The sequence below is a fragment of the Nothoprocta perdicaria genome, unplaced genomic scaffold (genome assembly GCF_003342845.1).
Source record: "Nothoprocta perdicaria isolate Ctin4 unplaced genomic scaffold, notPer1 scaffold_96, whole genome shotgun sequence".
Lineage (NCBI taxonomy): Eukaryota > Metazoa > Chordata > Aves > Tinamiformes > Tinamidae > Nothoprocta > Nothoprocta perdicaria.
The window spans coordinates 1,511,311-1,524,119 of record NW_020456265.1 but is presented as its reverse complement, the minus strand read 5'-3'; positions in this window follow the sequence as shown (position 1 = coordinate 1,524,119).

Below are 12,809 nucleotides of genomic sequence, written 5' to 3'. Positions count from 1 at the left end.
TCTATTGCTCTGAAAAACAAATGTTTTGTTTTGTGATTTCAGTTCTGCAGCTGAATCACAGTATTTGGATTGGACACTTTGGACTGCTGCTTGAGCAGAGTATTTATAGGGTGATTTCTCTTTTGGAAAAAAAAAAGCTTCACATATTTTTCTGTATGATATCTTGAAATAATAAACTGAATAAGTTCAAGAGCACTCAGAGTGTAGTTGCCTATACTGCTGTGATGCAGCGACCTTGGTAGGTTTCATTACCTGGCTGAGAAGCTATCAAAAAACAAACAAACCAAAAGTCCTGCACAAAACTAGTCTGACTTGAACATCTGGAGCATAAGGAGTAGCAAAAAAAAATAATGAAAGGGCCTGCTGTACTCTGTGCCAGTAAGATTTGCAATMCAGAAAGAGATGCAAATGACTAAAGCTGAGTGATCTCCTTTCTGTTAGCAATCAGTGCGACAGACTTAACCACTTTTATTTTGTTTGCAAATTCTCTTGAAGTAAGTGCTGCTGCTTACAGATGTGATTGCCATTTGCATATACTTTGTGAATAAAGTTGCGGGTTAGTCATGCACTATTCAGGATGACTGTTGCTTGAGTGTTCATTGTTTATAGGGTGTGATTCATCAGACCTGCAAAGGGATTCTAAGAAGGGCTGTATGAACATTACTAGAAATATGTTTGTGAATGCATATTCAGAAATCCTGAGCATGTTTTTGGTGCTTTTCATCTTTCTGCAAAACAGCCTTTGTTTCTGAAGAAAACTTTGTACAAAAAGTATCCTGTAATTAGCAACTTTTAAATGGAAATGATCATGGAAAAATTCTAGAAGCCATTTACATCCATCTGAATATCTCATTTGTCTTAGAATATCTCTGTCAATATTGAGCAAATCAACAAGTGGCCAGCAAAGGACAGAAAGGCATATTATGACAGTGTGTAGAACCTAGTGAGATGTTTAATGTGGTTTTCTGTAAGTCTGCCCCTTGAGATGAGTACTTGAGCCTCAGTCACAAGATGCTTTCCTGTTGTATAATCCTTTTTTTTTTTTTTTTCCCTTTTTCTTTTTATATTCCAAACATGCCTTTAGCCTGAGCAATGCAGTGTCCTGACATGGCCTTGCGTCTTCATCAGTCTTCATTGGCTGGCTTGCCAAGGCAAGGCTCATGCTGTAGCCTCTTGGTGGGGAGGGACCGCAGCATCTCGGGGACTCTCAGCCCTGCAAAGCTGGGCGGACTCAATTCTGGTTACAAGAACAACGTGAATGTGGAAATGTTTCAGTTACATGGCATCAGACCGTGTCGCAGGACCAGACCCTTCAATATGAGTGGGCTGAATAAGTGGATATCCTAACAGTATTGTCCAGAGCTGGCGCTGGGAAAAGGCATCCTCAGATGTGATCTGTCCTGGCTGATGGGCTGTGTTGATTCCCTCTATGGGGAGGCTCCCTGGCCAGGTCGATATCAGGATACCCACTGCCTTGGGTGATGAAGGTGGTCCCTGGGCCGAGGTAGCATGGGTGGCCACCATGGCGAGCACTGGGCGCTCGCTGCCCTCTGCAAGTGTGTAGGTAGATACGGATCTTAATCCAAAGGAGTTTCCAGTCTCTAGTTGGAGACATTATGTAATCAGGAGGCAGAACCGGGAGCAGGAAGAAAAGCTGAGGGTGGGGGAATTATGAGACTAATACTAGTGAAGTCACATGGCTGCATGTGGTGGTGCTGTGGGCCTCTGGGCTTTAATAATCACTTAAAAAATAAAAAAAAAAGAATATCAAATATTTTATATCAGATGAAAACTGCCTGTGCTCCCCAAATGTCTCCCTTCCTTTGGCCTAATTTTCATTAAGAAATCATAACCAGTTCTGCTGGAGATTATTGGTTGGGGTAGGGATAGAAGTGAAGCTGATGTTCTTTCTTTTTTGATTTTAAAGAATGAAAAGGCAAGAAAACAACGCACATAGTAGAAAATTTGTCCTAGCCCCAGCAGTCCCCTTATCTTTCTTTTTCTGCTGACTTCCTGCTCTGAATGCTTTGGCAGCTTTTAGGACAGTGTCTAAACTTTGCAAACATAAAGGAATTCAAATGGAACCCTGGACGTCATCACATTTTCCAAGTTGGACATAAATCACAGTTTGTTATGGTTATTTTCTCATGAGGCAAAACATGTGCAAGGAGATAAGAGCCCGGAGGAAGGAGAGGCATAGGGTATCTCAGACAAAAAGTAATGCAAGTAGGAAAGATCTGAAAAGAAATGTTTTGACAAGGCAGATTGAGCTGAACAGCCATTGAGGAACTAAGGTGCTTGTTTGACTTCTCACTGTTGCAGGGACATTGCCTCAGCCAATTTTAAGTAATTTGGCTATGAAGCTGTAAGAGAGAAATTTCTCCCTTGCTACTCAGATTAGGTATTACTGAAAATGGGATTTTCCCTGTGAGGTAGTATTTTCCAACCACAGTAATACAGTGATTCATCAGCCAGATCTTCAGATGGTATAAATAGATGGAGCTTCTGTTGGCTTAGGTGGTCTTGCACTGGTTTGCAACAGCACAAGAAACTTGGGGTGGAAAGTTCCTGCCACTTTGCCCAATTGCTGTCCCAGCCCCTTTCAGGTAGTCTGTTACTGTGCATTGGTCCCTAGATTAAATACCCCAAGTGAACTGGAAAACTCACTTTCTCTTAAGGAACTGAAGTTGCAGGATATTTTCCTTTCAGGAAGATTTCCCTGATATCCATCATGTATTTTCTCATGTTTAATGCTACTTTGTTGATTTTGATTTGACCCCATTTTTCTCTGTTGTAGGTGCTTTGGGGATATTTAGGGTGTGGGATATTCTGTTGCCCTCCTGCAGCAAAGCTGGGTATGCAGAGTCTGCCTTGGAGCTGCTCTAGAGATCTGAACAAGACCCAGGATTTCATGCTTTTAAATATTAATCTTTTTAACTAGGGAGTTGGTTGCTTGGCTGGTGGGAGGTTAACCTGAGGAGCAGCTCTAGACAAGGGAGGTAATTATATTTATGCCTTGGACACACTGTGTGGCATGCAGATGAGGGTTAAGTGGCCATAATTACCTACGCAGCATGCAGCTTGTCCTTGCTGCCTTATCACAACAGGAGCAAGGCCAGCTGAGCCCAGACCTGTTGCTTTGGCTGTCCTCAGGTTTCCAAGCAACTTCTCACCCTGCCTCTTTCCTCCTCTTGGCCAGTGTATTTCATAAGAATAATGCCCACTGTGTTAACTGGTGTTCAGAGGTGCTTTTACTTCCTTTGCTATTATTTGCTCCGTTATGATGCCATGACTTGTAGTACAATCCATGTTATTTTCAGACATTTTCCATGAGGCATTTTCAGCATCCCTATTACACTTGGGTCTTATACTGGGAATATGCATAGTTTCACCAAGCTTTCTCATTTACAATAAACGACGACTTAGTCTTCCTGAGTTCCAAAAATAAAATATATCAAAATTCTTCTAAGCTGGATTTGGAAAAAATAAAATAGGTGAGTAAGGAGAGCGCTGATTGTAGGAGCTGCAGGGACTGCTGAAACCCATGCAGCACTGGCCTGTCTGCAGTCTGATGGGCCTCTCTGCAAATCCAAAGCTACTCTGTCTGCTGAGGGCCTCAGTTAAAGTGCTGACATCTTCACTGGTGACCTCTTCTTGGTATTTCCCCTTGGGACTCTTCAAGATGCAGCTAATGGCTCCTAGCTACAGGAGCTTTTTTTTTATTATTATTTATTTTGATGGTCACTTGGGGTTTGGTTTCTCACTTCCTGAACTCTGGGAAACAGGAAAGTGTGCTGAGCAGGAGCTCCTTAACCCTGGACCTAGAAGATAAATATATTCTAGTATCTTTTTGCTTTCTGGGGAGAAGGGGAGCGTCAAGGGGAGAAAGCAAAAAGATACTTAAAGGAGTTTTTCACTGGTGTCTTGTGAAAAAAATATTTAACTTTGGGAGGTGCAGGCTTCATTGCACATAACTATATGCTACTATGTCTCTACTCTCTAATTTTTTTAAACACTGCTTTTCACCACAAGACTTTTTTTTTTTCCATATAAAGAACATGGTGTTTGCATTAGACAAAACCTTGTTAAGCTGCTTCTCTCTCCTCCAGCTTACATCCCTTCACATGCTTGAAGCAGGCGATCTGACCACTTACCGTCTGGAGCGAGTGGATGGGTGCRCTGCCTCTTTACCTCAAGCTTGAGGGCAAGGAGATGCCATGGATGGGACAGGGCCAAGGCATGGCTGCACTAGACACAGTCTCAGTAGGGCCCTGGGCATTGATGTACCAGAGTCCTTAACTTTGGGTGGTCTCTGCCTTGCACTAATTGCTTATGTTATTGAACTCCTTCATGAAACATCTTCGTATTGCTCCACACTAGCTGCAAGGGCTCTCCTCAGTCACTTATTCTCTTAGGTAATCTTATTTCTTCTTGCCAAAGACACGCTCCAAAAACAGGATCAGCAGGCACGGCGCTTCAGTGGTGGCCGATTGCTCTGCTATGTGTGCTCCCATGGCCTTCACCTGAGGTCTGCCTCGCTTGGTGAGGCTCCCCACGTGCCATGAGAGCTCCCAGGAAGCAGCAGTGGGTCCAAGCAGAGAAGCAAGCCTGGGAGTGAAGGATCTTCTAAGAGGTGGTTCCCCTGTGGACAGTTTCCCCAGCATTGGGAAGGGCTGTGAGGGGACCCAGCAAGGAAGGCTTGGGGTGCTGTGAGGAAGAGGAGGATGAGGAGTGGTTCACTAGGTGGCAGTCTGCCCTCCAACTCCCAGCGGGAACATGGGCGACCTTGTGCTTGTGGAAGAAAGCTCAAACTAATGACTAGCATATGCCTACAGAGTCAGTAAATTAATTTTGCAAGATAATATCTGGTTTTAGGAATCTCAAGACTTAAAGTGCCAGTCATGATTTGGGGTGGGGGAGAGATTTTTTAAATTGCTTTGGAATTGGCAGATCTGCTAGCATTAGTCCTGGCCATGGTCCATCTTGTTGCTTCCAAGCTTTTTACTTGCCCGAATTCCTGTTATTTCGACTGTATAGTATTCTCTTTTGCATCTGCACTAATGTGCAGGGTGACTGCTGTTTAAAGGCTGTCAGGCCTGATTCTCATTTACACTCTGGCAGCCCAAACCTTCACACCCACTTGAGGGTCGTTTTCCCTCTTCCACAGTCTTGGAAGGAGGACTAGTCTCAGCAAAGAGCGAATGGAGGATGCAGTGTTCCCCCTCTTCTGGGGCTGCATCCTCAGCGATTCCTCCGAGTGTACAAATGGTCTGGAAACAGCTTGAAGAGTGCTCTGAGATCCTGCTAAAAAAAGCTCAGCCCAAAACACCAGCTGGAATTTATTTTTGCTGTTGTAAAGCCTTCGGCCCATTGACTGCTCCCATCTGCTGAGGAACTCCCACTGATGTCAAAAGTGTTTGTGTATGTTGACCAAGCGCAGCTCCCGCTTTCAGGTTCAAAATGGCTTCAAAATGGTCCAATTTTGTATAGTTATTGAACTACTAAAAACCTTTCGTGTGTGTGTTTTTCTTTTTAAAACTTTGAGTAAGAGTTTAATAACATCCTAAGGGTCTGTCACTAAGAACACCAAGGAAATGTATGACTGATTAATCAAGTTTTGTTATGTGCAACATTAGTGTTTCCAGTGTTTGTCACGTGCCTGTGGTTCATGATGTATGCCTCTATCCAATGTTAAATTAGTAGGTGTGTCTTATAAACAAAAAATAATAACCCTGTGAGTCACAGTTAAAAATTTTTCCTTCTATATGGAAGTGCTTATTAATCTGGAATTTTAAATGAGGGGAGGGGCTGCCGGGGGACGGTCTGTGCTCACTTGATGCATCTTCCAGCACTTGGGAGACTTGGCTGGTGACAGCTCCTCTGAAGCATGATATCCAGCACATGTGTGTGTTGGGGCCAAAGACCAGGCTCCATCTCTTTCCATGTGGCTCTCTGATAGGAGCTCTTCTGATTTTAATTCTAATGATATCTAATAATATACATATTTAGGGCTGCTGTTGTTTTAAAGTGTTGTTTTCATCCCCAGCATGTGGTGGTCAAGGTGGATTTTTTCCCCTTTTTTTTCCTCCTTGATATGGTTTGGTTTTGACTATCTTGGTATTTAAATGGATCTCAAGAAAACATAATTTCTTGGAGGACATATTTGACCAGAGGTATTGTCATCAAGTTTAGGTGTGTGATGGGTTTCAAATACCTCTCTGCTTCTGGGAGAAGCTACTCTGGGGAAGCTCAACTGGAGTTACATATGTTTGATTCTTAGCTCTGTATTTCCCTTGAGAGAAGGTACAATGTCTTTAATATGCCACGTAAATATGTACGGATGAGTAAATAAGTATATAAGGCAGAGGAGCATCTTTTTTATAACATGACAGCTTTTTTTTTTTTTTTTTTCTGAGTTTTCTGCTGCATCTTTTTCTGGAGAGCGGGTAAGCTGGCAATAGCTTCCCTATCGCTTTGAGCAGAAGATTTGTGAAGTTTTGCTAAAGCCCAGATTGCGATAGACTAGAAGCATCAGGAATGTCACTGTCTGTCTTTTAGGCTTTTTGTCAGCCTGGAAACCTCTGCCAGATCTCTGGTGTGGCAAGGAGCTGCTTCTAATCTCTTCACATATGGACCACAGGAAATTGATTTTGGTAATGGCAAAAGTCAACTTTCTTTTGCAGCTCCAACTGAAAGTAGTATTACTATTCCGTATTTATCTTACAGTAAATGCAAAGTATTGAATGATTACCCTGCCAGAAGCTTGACTTTCTCTAAAATCACTTCATATGAGGTCCACTTGAGCAATTAAAATGGCTATTAAATCTTTGGCTGTCATTACAGCACATGATATTATTTTTTAAAAAAGCAAAAAAAAAAGCAAATATTCATTTTAGTGCCATAAATATGTTCAGTAATTGAGTATTTATCTGAACAGAATAAAAAAATGTGCAATTTATTTTTAGAACTTGAGCTTTAAATAAACAGGACACTTTTAAACATAACTCTATTTTGGATAATGAGCTGTTTTCATGGAGATAATGGCTGTTTTCAGTATGTTCTCCCAAAACTGCTCTTTTTAAATGTGATATTTTAAATCTAAATCAGAGTAGTACAAAATATTTATGCATGGACAGGTCAGCTCTCTGAGAGGGAGTAAATATTTGTGGATAGTGGGTGTGTGAGATGTCTCATGTGCACGAACTGTGTGTTAAAGTAGCTAATTTTGCTTATCAATAAGTTTGTAAAAATCTAAAAGATTGATCAAACACGCTGATTAGTTTCTTACTGTTAAATGCATTATCTTGTACATATGTGCTCGTTACTGTTAAACATTCCTCATATAAATATACATGTATGTACGTAAAAATTAGATGGCCTATATATGTCCTCAAAGTTTTTCTTATCACCTTCTAGATCTGTAGAAAAGCTTGATGCAGTTCAATGGGTGCAATATAGTGTATTACTGAACTTGTGCAATTTTGTGCTTTGTGTGTGGGTTTCTGTTTTACATGTGWGATTAACACCAAACCTTTGGAAGCAAATTCTCACTATTTCAATGAGCAGAACTGTGCTACGTTCTCATGTAAACACAAAAAGGGAGTTTCTGAATGTTGGCTAGAAAGAAGTGTATTTCTATTTTCCATAGGGATGAGACACTTTCAGCTACGCATGCTTCTGTGCTGAATCACCGTGACACACCTACACAGTGCTGTGATTTGCCTCGAATAGGTGATTATGCTTGAAATAGATTTGAGCAGACATGTGAAGCAATGTTTGTCAAGAGACACGCACATTTTGTTTCATCTTACACGTAGCAAAGGTCGCCGAGCTAGTGAACATAGGAAGATAAAAGTTAAAATCCTTATTCTGTGCCTCTGCAGCAGCACCTTGCCCATTGGCTTGGCTGGGACAGAAGTGGATGGAGCTGAAGGGATGGAGCTCTCTTGAGGATGCTGGAGGATCTCTGGCTCGATCTGCACGGTGCAAGCCAAGGCTGGTGGAGGGGAAGTGGAGCAGGGTCCAGGGAAGGAATGGACAGAGGCCAAGTCAGGTATCAAGATGGTGTGGGAGGCASTGCAGGAAGAAAACAGGGCTGTGCTCTTCATGACACTGTAGTGACCGAGCTGAGTCAGGTGTCTAACGGGACTTGTGCTGAGCTGAGGCTGCTCCTATGCAAGTAAGAAATGTATAGGTGTGTGTGTGTTTGTTTCCTTCTGGGGAGAGTGCTTTTGCTCTCTGCACCGTCAGAGGTATCTTTATTGGCACCAGGAGCAAATCATGCAAAAATAGAGCTTGCATATAAAACTAAATCACCAGTGACTGGGGAAGGCTTCCTGAAACAGCCTTTCCTCTCTGAGCGTGAGACCCAGGCTCAGCGTTTCAGGTGCCTCCTGGGTCAGTATGTACTTGAGCAGCAGCCTTGGGTGGCTTTGTGCATGGGCAGGCACAGAGGACACGCCAAGCTCTAGGTCTGTGAAAGATGCATAAGCACCAAACCTGCCCTCTGATCCCCTGCAGCAGCTCCTGATGCTCTGCAGCAACTCCAGCACTGTCAGCCTGGCTTGAACACAGGCAAGGGCAAAGGACCACAGGGAGCTGGAAAGCCAGATGAGGGAAGCCACATCTGCCCATGGTGCAAAACAGAATCACAGAATCACAGAATCACAGAATATTTAAGGTTGGAAGGGACCTCTACAGATCATCTAGTCCAACCTTCCTGCTCAAGCAGGCACACCTACAGCATGTGACACAGGGTGGCATCCAGGCGGGTTTTGAAGACCTCCAGAGAAGGAGACTCCACAACCCCCCTAGGTAGCCTGTTCCACTGCTCTGTCACCCTAACAGTAAAGAAGTTCCTCCTCACCTGGAGACTGAACTTCCTGTGCTCCAGTTTATGGCCATTACCCCTCGTCCTGTTACTGGCCACCAGTGAAAACAGCTTGTCCCCTTCCTCCCTGCATTCTCCCTTCCTGAACTTATACATGTTAATCATATCCCCTCTGAGCCGTCTCTTCTCCAGAGAAAACAGGCCCAGCTCACTCAGCCTCTCTTCGTACGAGAGATGTTCCATTCCCTTAATCATYCTGGTTGCYCTTCTCTGGACCCTCTSGAGAAGCTCCACGTCCCTCTTATACTGGGGAGCCCAGAACTGCCCCTAATACTCCAGGTGTGGCCTCACCAGAGCTGAGCAGAGGGGCAGAATCACCTCCCTTGACCTGCTGGCAACACTCCTCCTGATGCAGCCAGGATCCCACTGGCCTTCTTGGCCACGAGGGCACACTGCTGACTCATGGTTAACTTGGTGTCAACCAGGACTCCCAGGTCCCTCTCTGTGGAGCTGCTTTCTAGCAGGTCCACCCCTAATCTGTCCTGGTGCCTGGGGTTATTCCTGCCCAGGTGCAGGACCCTACACTTGTCCTTGTTGAACCTCATGAGGTTCCTCTCTGCCCAACTTACCAGCCTGTCCAGGTCCCTCTGGATGGCAGCACAGCCCTCCGGAGTGTTGGCCACTCCACCCAGCTTGGTGTCATCTGCAACCAACCGATACCAACCCATTTTCATCTAAGGGCTTCTTAGGAAGGCTCAGTTAAGGTTGCAGTCTGCCTCATCTCCTCATGTGTGGAGCCTGTTAGCAGCTGCCATCCCATCTGTGCACATTTTAAGCTGGGCAGGGACGTGATTTAACTTGATCAGTAGCACTGAGCAAGCACAGTCTTTGCAGTGCTCACTGCCCCACTCCAGATTAATATCGAGAGCTCTCTGGTCCTGGAGTTCCTCTCCTGCAGGATGGCAGACATCACAATATCCAGGCAGCAGAGCCAGGCAGAAGGCCAATGACCTGGTCCACTTCCCCATATTAAACAGACGTTTATTATGTAGGGCTTCACCTGTCAAGTGCTGCGAGTGACCTTGCCCAGCTCTAACTGCTGGGTAAGTGAATTTTTGTTTTTGTTTGGGCCTGTCTCCTCCCCGCCCTCTTGCTAACCCACTTCTGGGCAAAGCTTCCTACTTGGAAATCAGCCTACTAAGCTTCATGAGCGAGGTGACAATTTCAAGTGCCGGGGTGTTTGGGAGCTGCTCCAGGTGACAGTGAAGCATACAATTTGGGAGGATGCCTCTCTAGCTGTTTACACTAACTCAAAGTTGTTGCAGAGAGGGAGAAAAACAGATTGAATAGAGTGCTGAATAAATGCTGCCTACTCCACCCTCYTTTGGCACTAGCAGCTTGACTTTACTGTCATCTCAATATCCTGATCTCCAGTGCTGGAGAACATGGTGGGAGGATCCGAGGATGCTGTCTCTATGCTACAAGTAGCATGGGTGGCCAATTCCTTGATTACAGACTGCGCTGTGAATGTTTGCTGTTTTGAGGTGACATTGCCACACATGTTCAAGTTGAAGATACTAAAACCTGTCACCTCCTGGTTTAGTAAACAGACAGACAAGTGATTTATTTGCAAATTCTCTTGGATGCAAACTCATCCCWCCAAGCACGCAAGTGTCATGCAATCATTAAATTCATTCTGAAGGCTCAGTAAATCTGCACCAAAATACCTGCAGATCTGCAGAGCTCAGGAACAGCCTGCTTTTCCACCTCCTGCCCCACCATGGCATTGCATGAGTTTAGTGGAAGTGAAGTCCAGGGCTGGGGGGTCAGCTGGAGCAAAGAAAGGGATGTGCCAAAAATGCACAGCTCATTCCAAAAGATCACTCGTAAAGAGCAGCAGATTTTTTTCTTCTYTTTCCTTGAATACTGAAAATGAAAGAGAAGCATCAAAAATGTATTGAATCCATTAATGTAGGTTTGTGTATCTGGTATTTATTTATGTTGGTGTCTATGTGCAATTGGGCAGATAAAAATAATTGAATTTGGGCTATATTAGATGTGACCACGCGCTTTTAGGACACAAGATAAACAGTAGATGACTGCATGTTTRTAGCACTTTGCTTGATAACAGATGAAATGACATACCACTAATTACAGGGAAACAGAATGGTCAATGAACTGCAGTGCACTACAACTGAACTACTTCCATGTGGCTCTTGCCTTTACTGCACAGCATATACAGTGGCAAATATCCCTAGGAATGGGGTGTACTTTTAAAAGCTGAGAGGGGGGAAATGTGAGAATTTATTTTATGCTTGCTTAAAGAAGGTGTGTTGAACTTAGAAGAGTCAACAGGCACATCTAACAGAAACAGACTTAGGAGCAGAATTATCCTACCTGATCCCAGTAACATATTGGTTAGGCAGAAAGTGAAGGGAAGAGCTCTAAACTCTCTAGCTTCTTCCCATGACTGTCTGCATCCACCCTGCTTTCTGACCATCTGTTAGTTCTCCTTTCATTGCATCCTCCTGCTCCATCTCCTCTGCTGATTTTTTCTATGTCACCTCGTATCTGTCTCAATCCTGGCATGGGATGGTGCAGAACTTAACCATTGCTGCAGTGAGAAGGTAGGGAGCAAAGTCCCACTTGCAGGTGCACTTTGAGGGAAATGCACTTACCCCCATGCAACCCGAAGAAGTAGAGGATAGGAGAGCTTCTTCAGCTGCCCATATATGGTGCCCTTGAAGTTTGACCGTACCAMGGACCTCTGTCTTGAGCTTGTTTCTCCAAAGGACAGTGCTTTGTTTATCACAGCTGAAACACAGGGAACCATGAATTCATTGATTTGTTACTCTCAGCTTAGTTGTATGGCACCAGGCCATGTGAGCTCATGGGTTCAACACCTTGAGCTTGTTTGAGCTGACTGAAAAAAACAGAAGCTTCTACTATTTTACARCATGGCCTTAGCTTGAAGGTCAGGCAGTGAGGCCACTGTGTGGGTGCTGCTATGTGATCTGGGTCAGGGTTTGCCTGCACGTTGTGAAGCTTAGCTGGATCCCTCTTGGACTCCTTGCTTGTGTTTTGACTTGGGAGTTCAAATCAGTGACCTAGTTTGTGCAGAGTTTCCTCCTGGCAGACATCAATCACCCGGTTACCCTGTTTTTAAAGCATGATATGGGGAAGGTCAGTTCACCCAAACATACTGTCTCGTGCACAGGGATGGGAGAGCTTTTAGGTAGTAGAGAAGAAAAGATTAGAGATGGTGACAACCAAGTATTTAGTTTGAAATACTATGATGGAGGGATGATTGCAAAGTGTTTTACATATAGGAAAGAATTAGAATATACACATCTCTTAGTGGACCAAATGAAGAACAAAATAGTGTCTGTGTAGGACTCTTTTTATACATTTGTTTTGTTTTGTTTTGGTTTGTCTCTTAATTTGTTTCTTTCTAGTTTTCTGTCCTTGAGGAATGTACTGTTTCTGTTCCAAGCTGTCTCAGCAAGGAATTTGGGATTTCCCAGCTCTCCTCAACTGTCCCAGGGGACTTTTCAGATGCTGCCCAAAGCAACCTGCCATTGCTTTGCCTGTGCAAAAGATGAAGCCAACACCTGAGCAGAGCAGGCTGACTAGCAGCCAGAGTGAAGGTTTTCTCTGGATTTCTTTAGGGTCCTTCCAGGATCCACCAATCTCCACCACTTCTTGCAAAATAAATAAGCCCAGAAAGGTACATGCTCACCCTGAACTCCAGTGCCATGGAGAGAAGTGTGTCCGAGACGCTTGGTCTGAATGATTCCCTGTAATGCAGAGGGCAAACGCTCTATGTGTGATGGGCATTTGAGATCCTCATCCACGAGCAAAACGGRCCAGGAAGGAGACACTGCAAAAGTACTGCACAGAGTCAGCACAAGAATGCACCAACAGTGTCTGCAGCACAGACATGGGCTGAGCCTTGACCCTGCATTTCAGCTTGTAAATA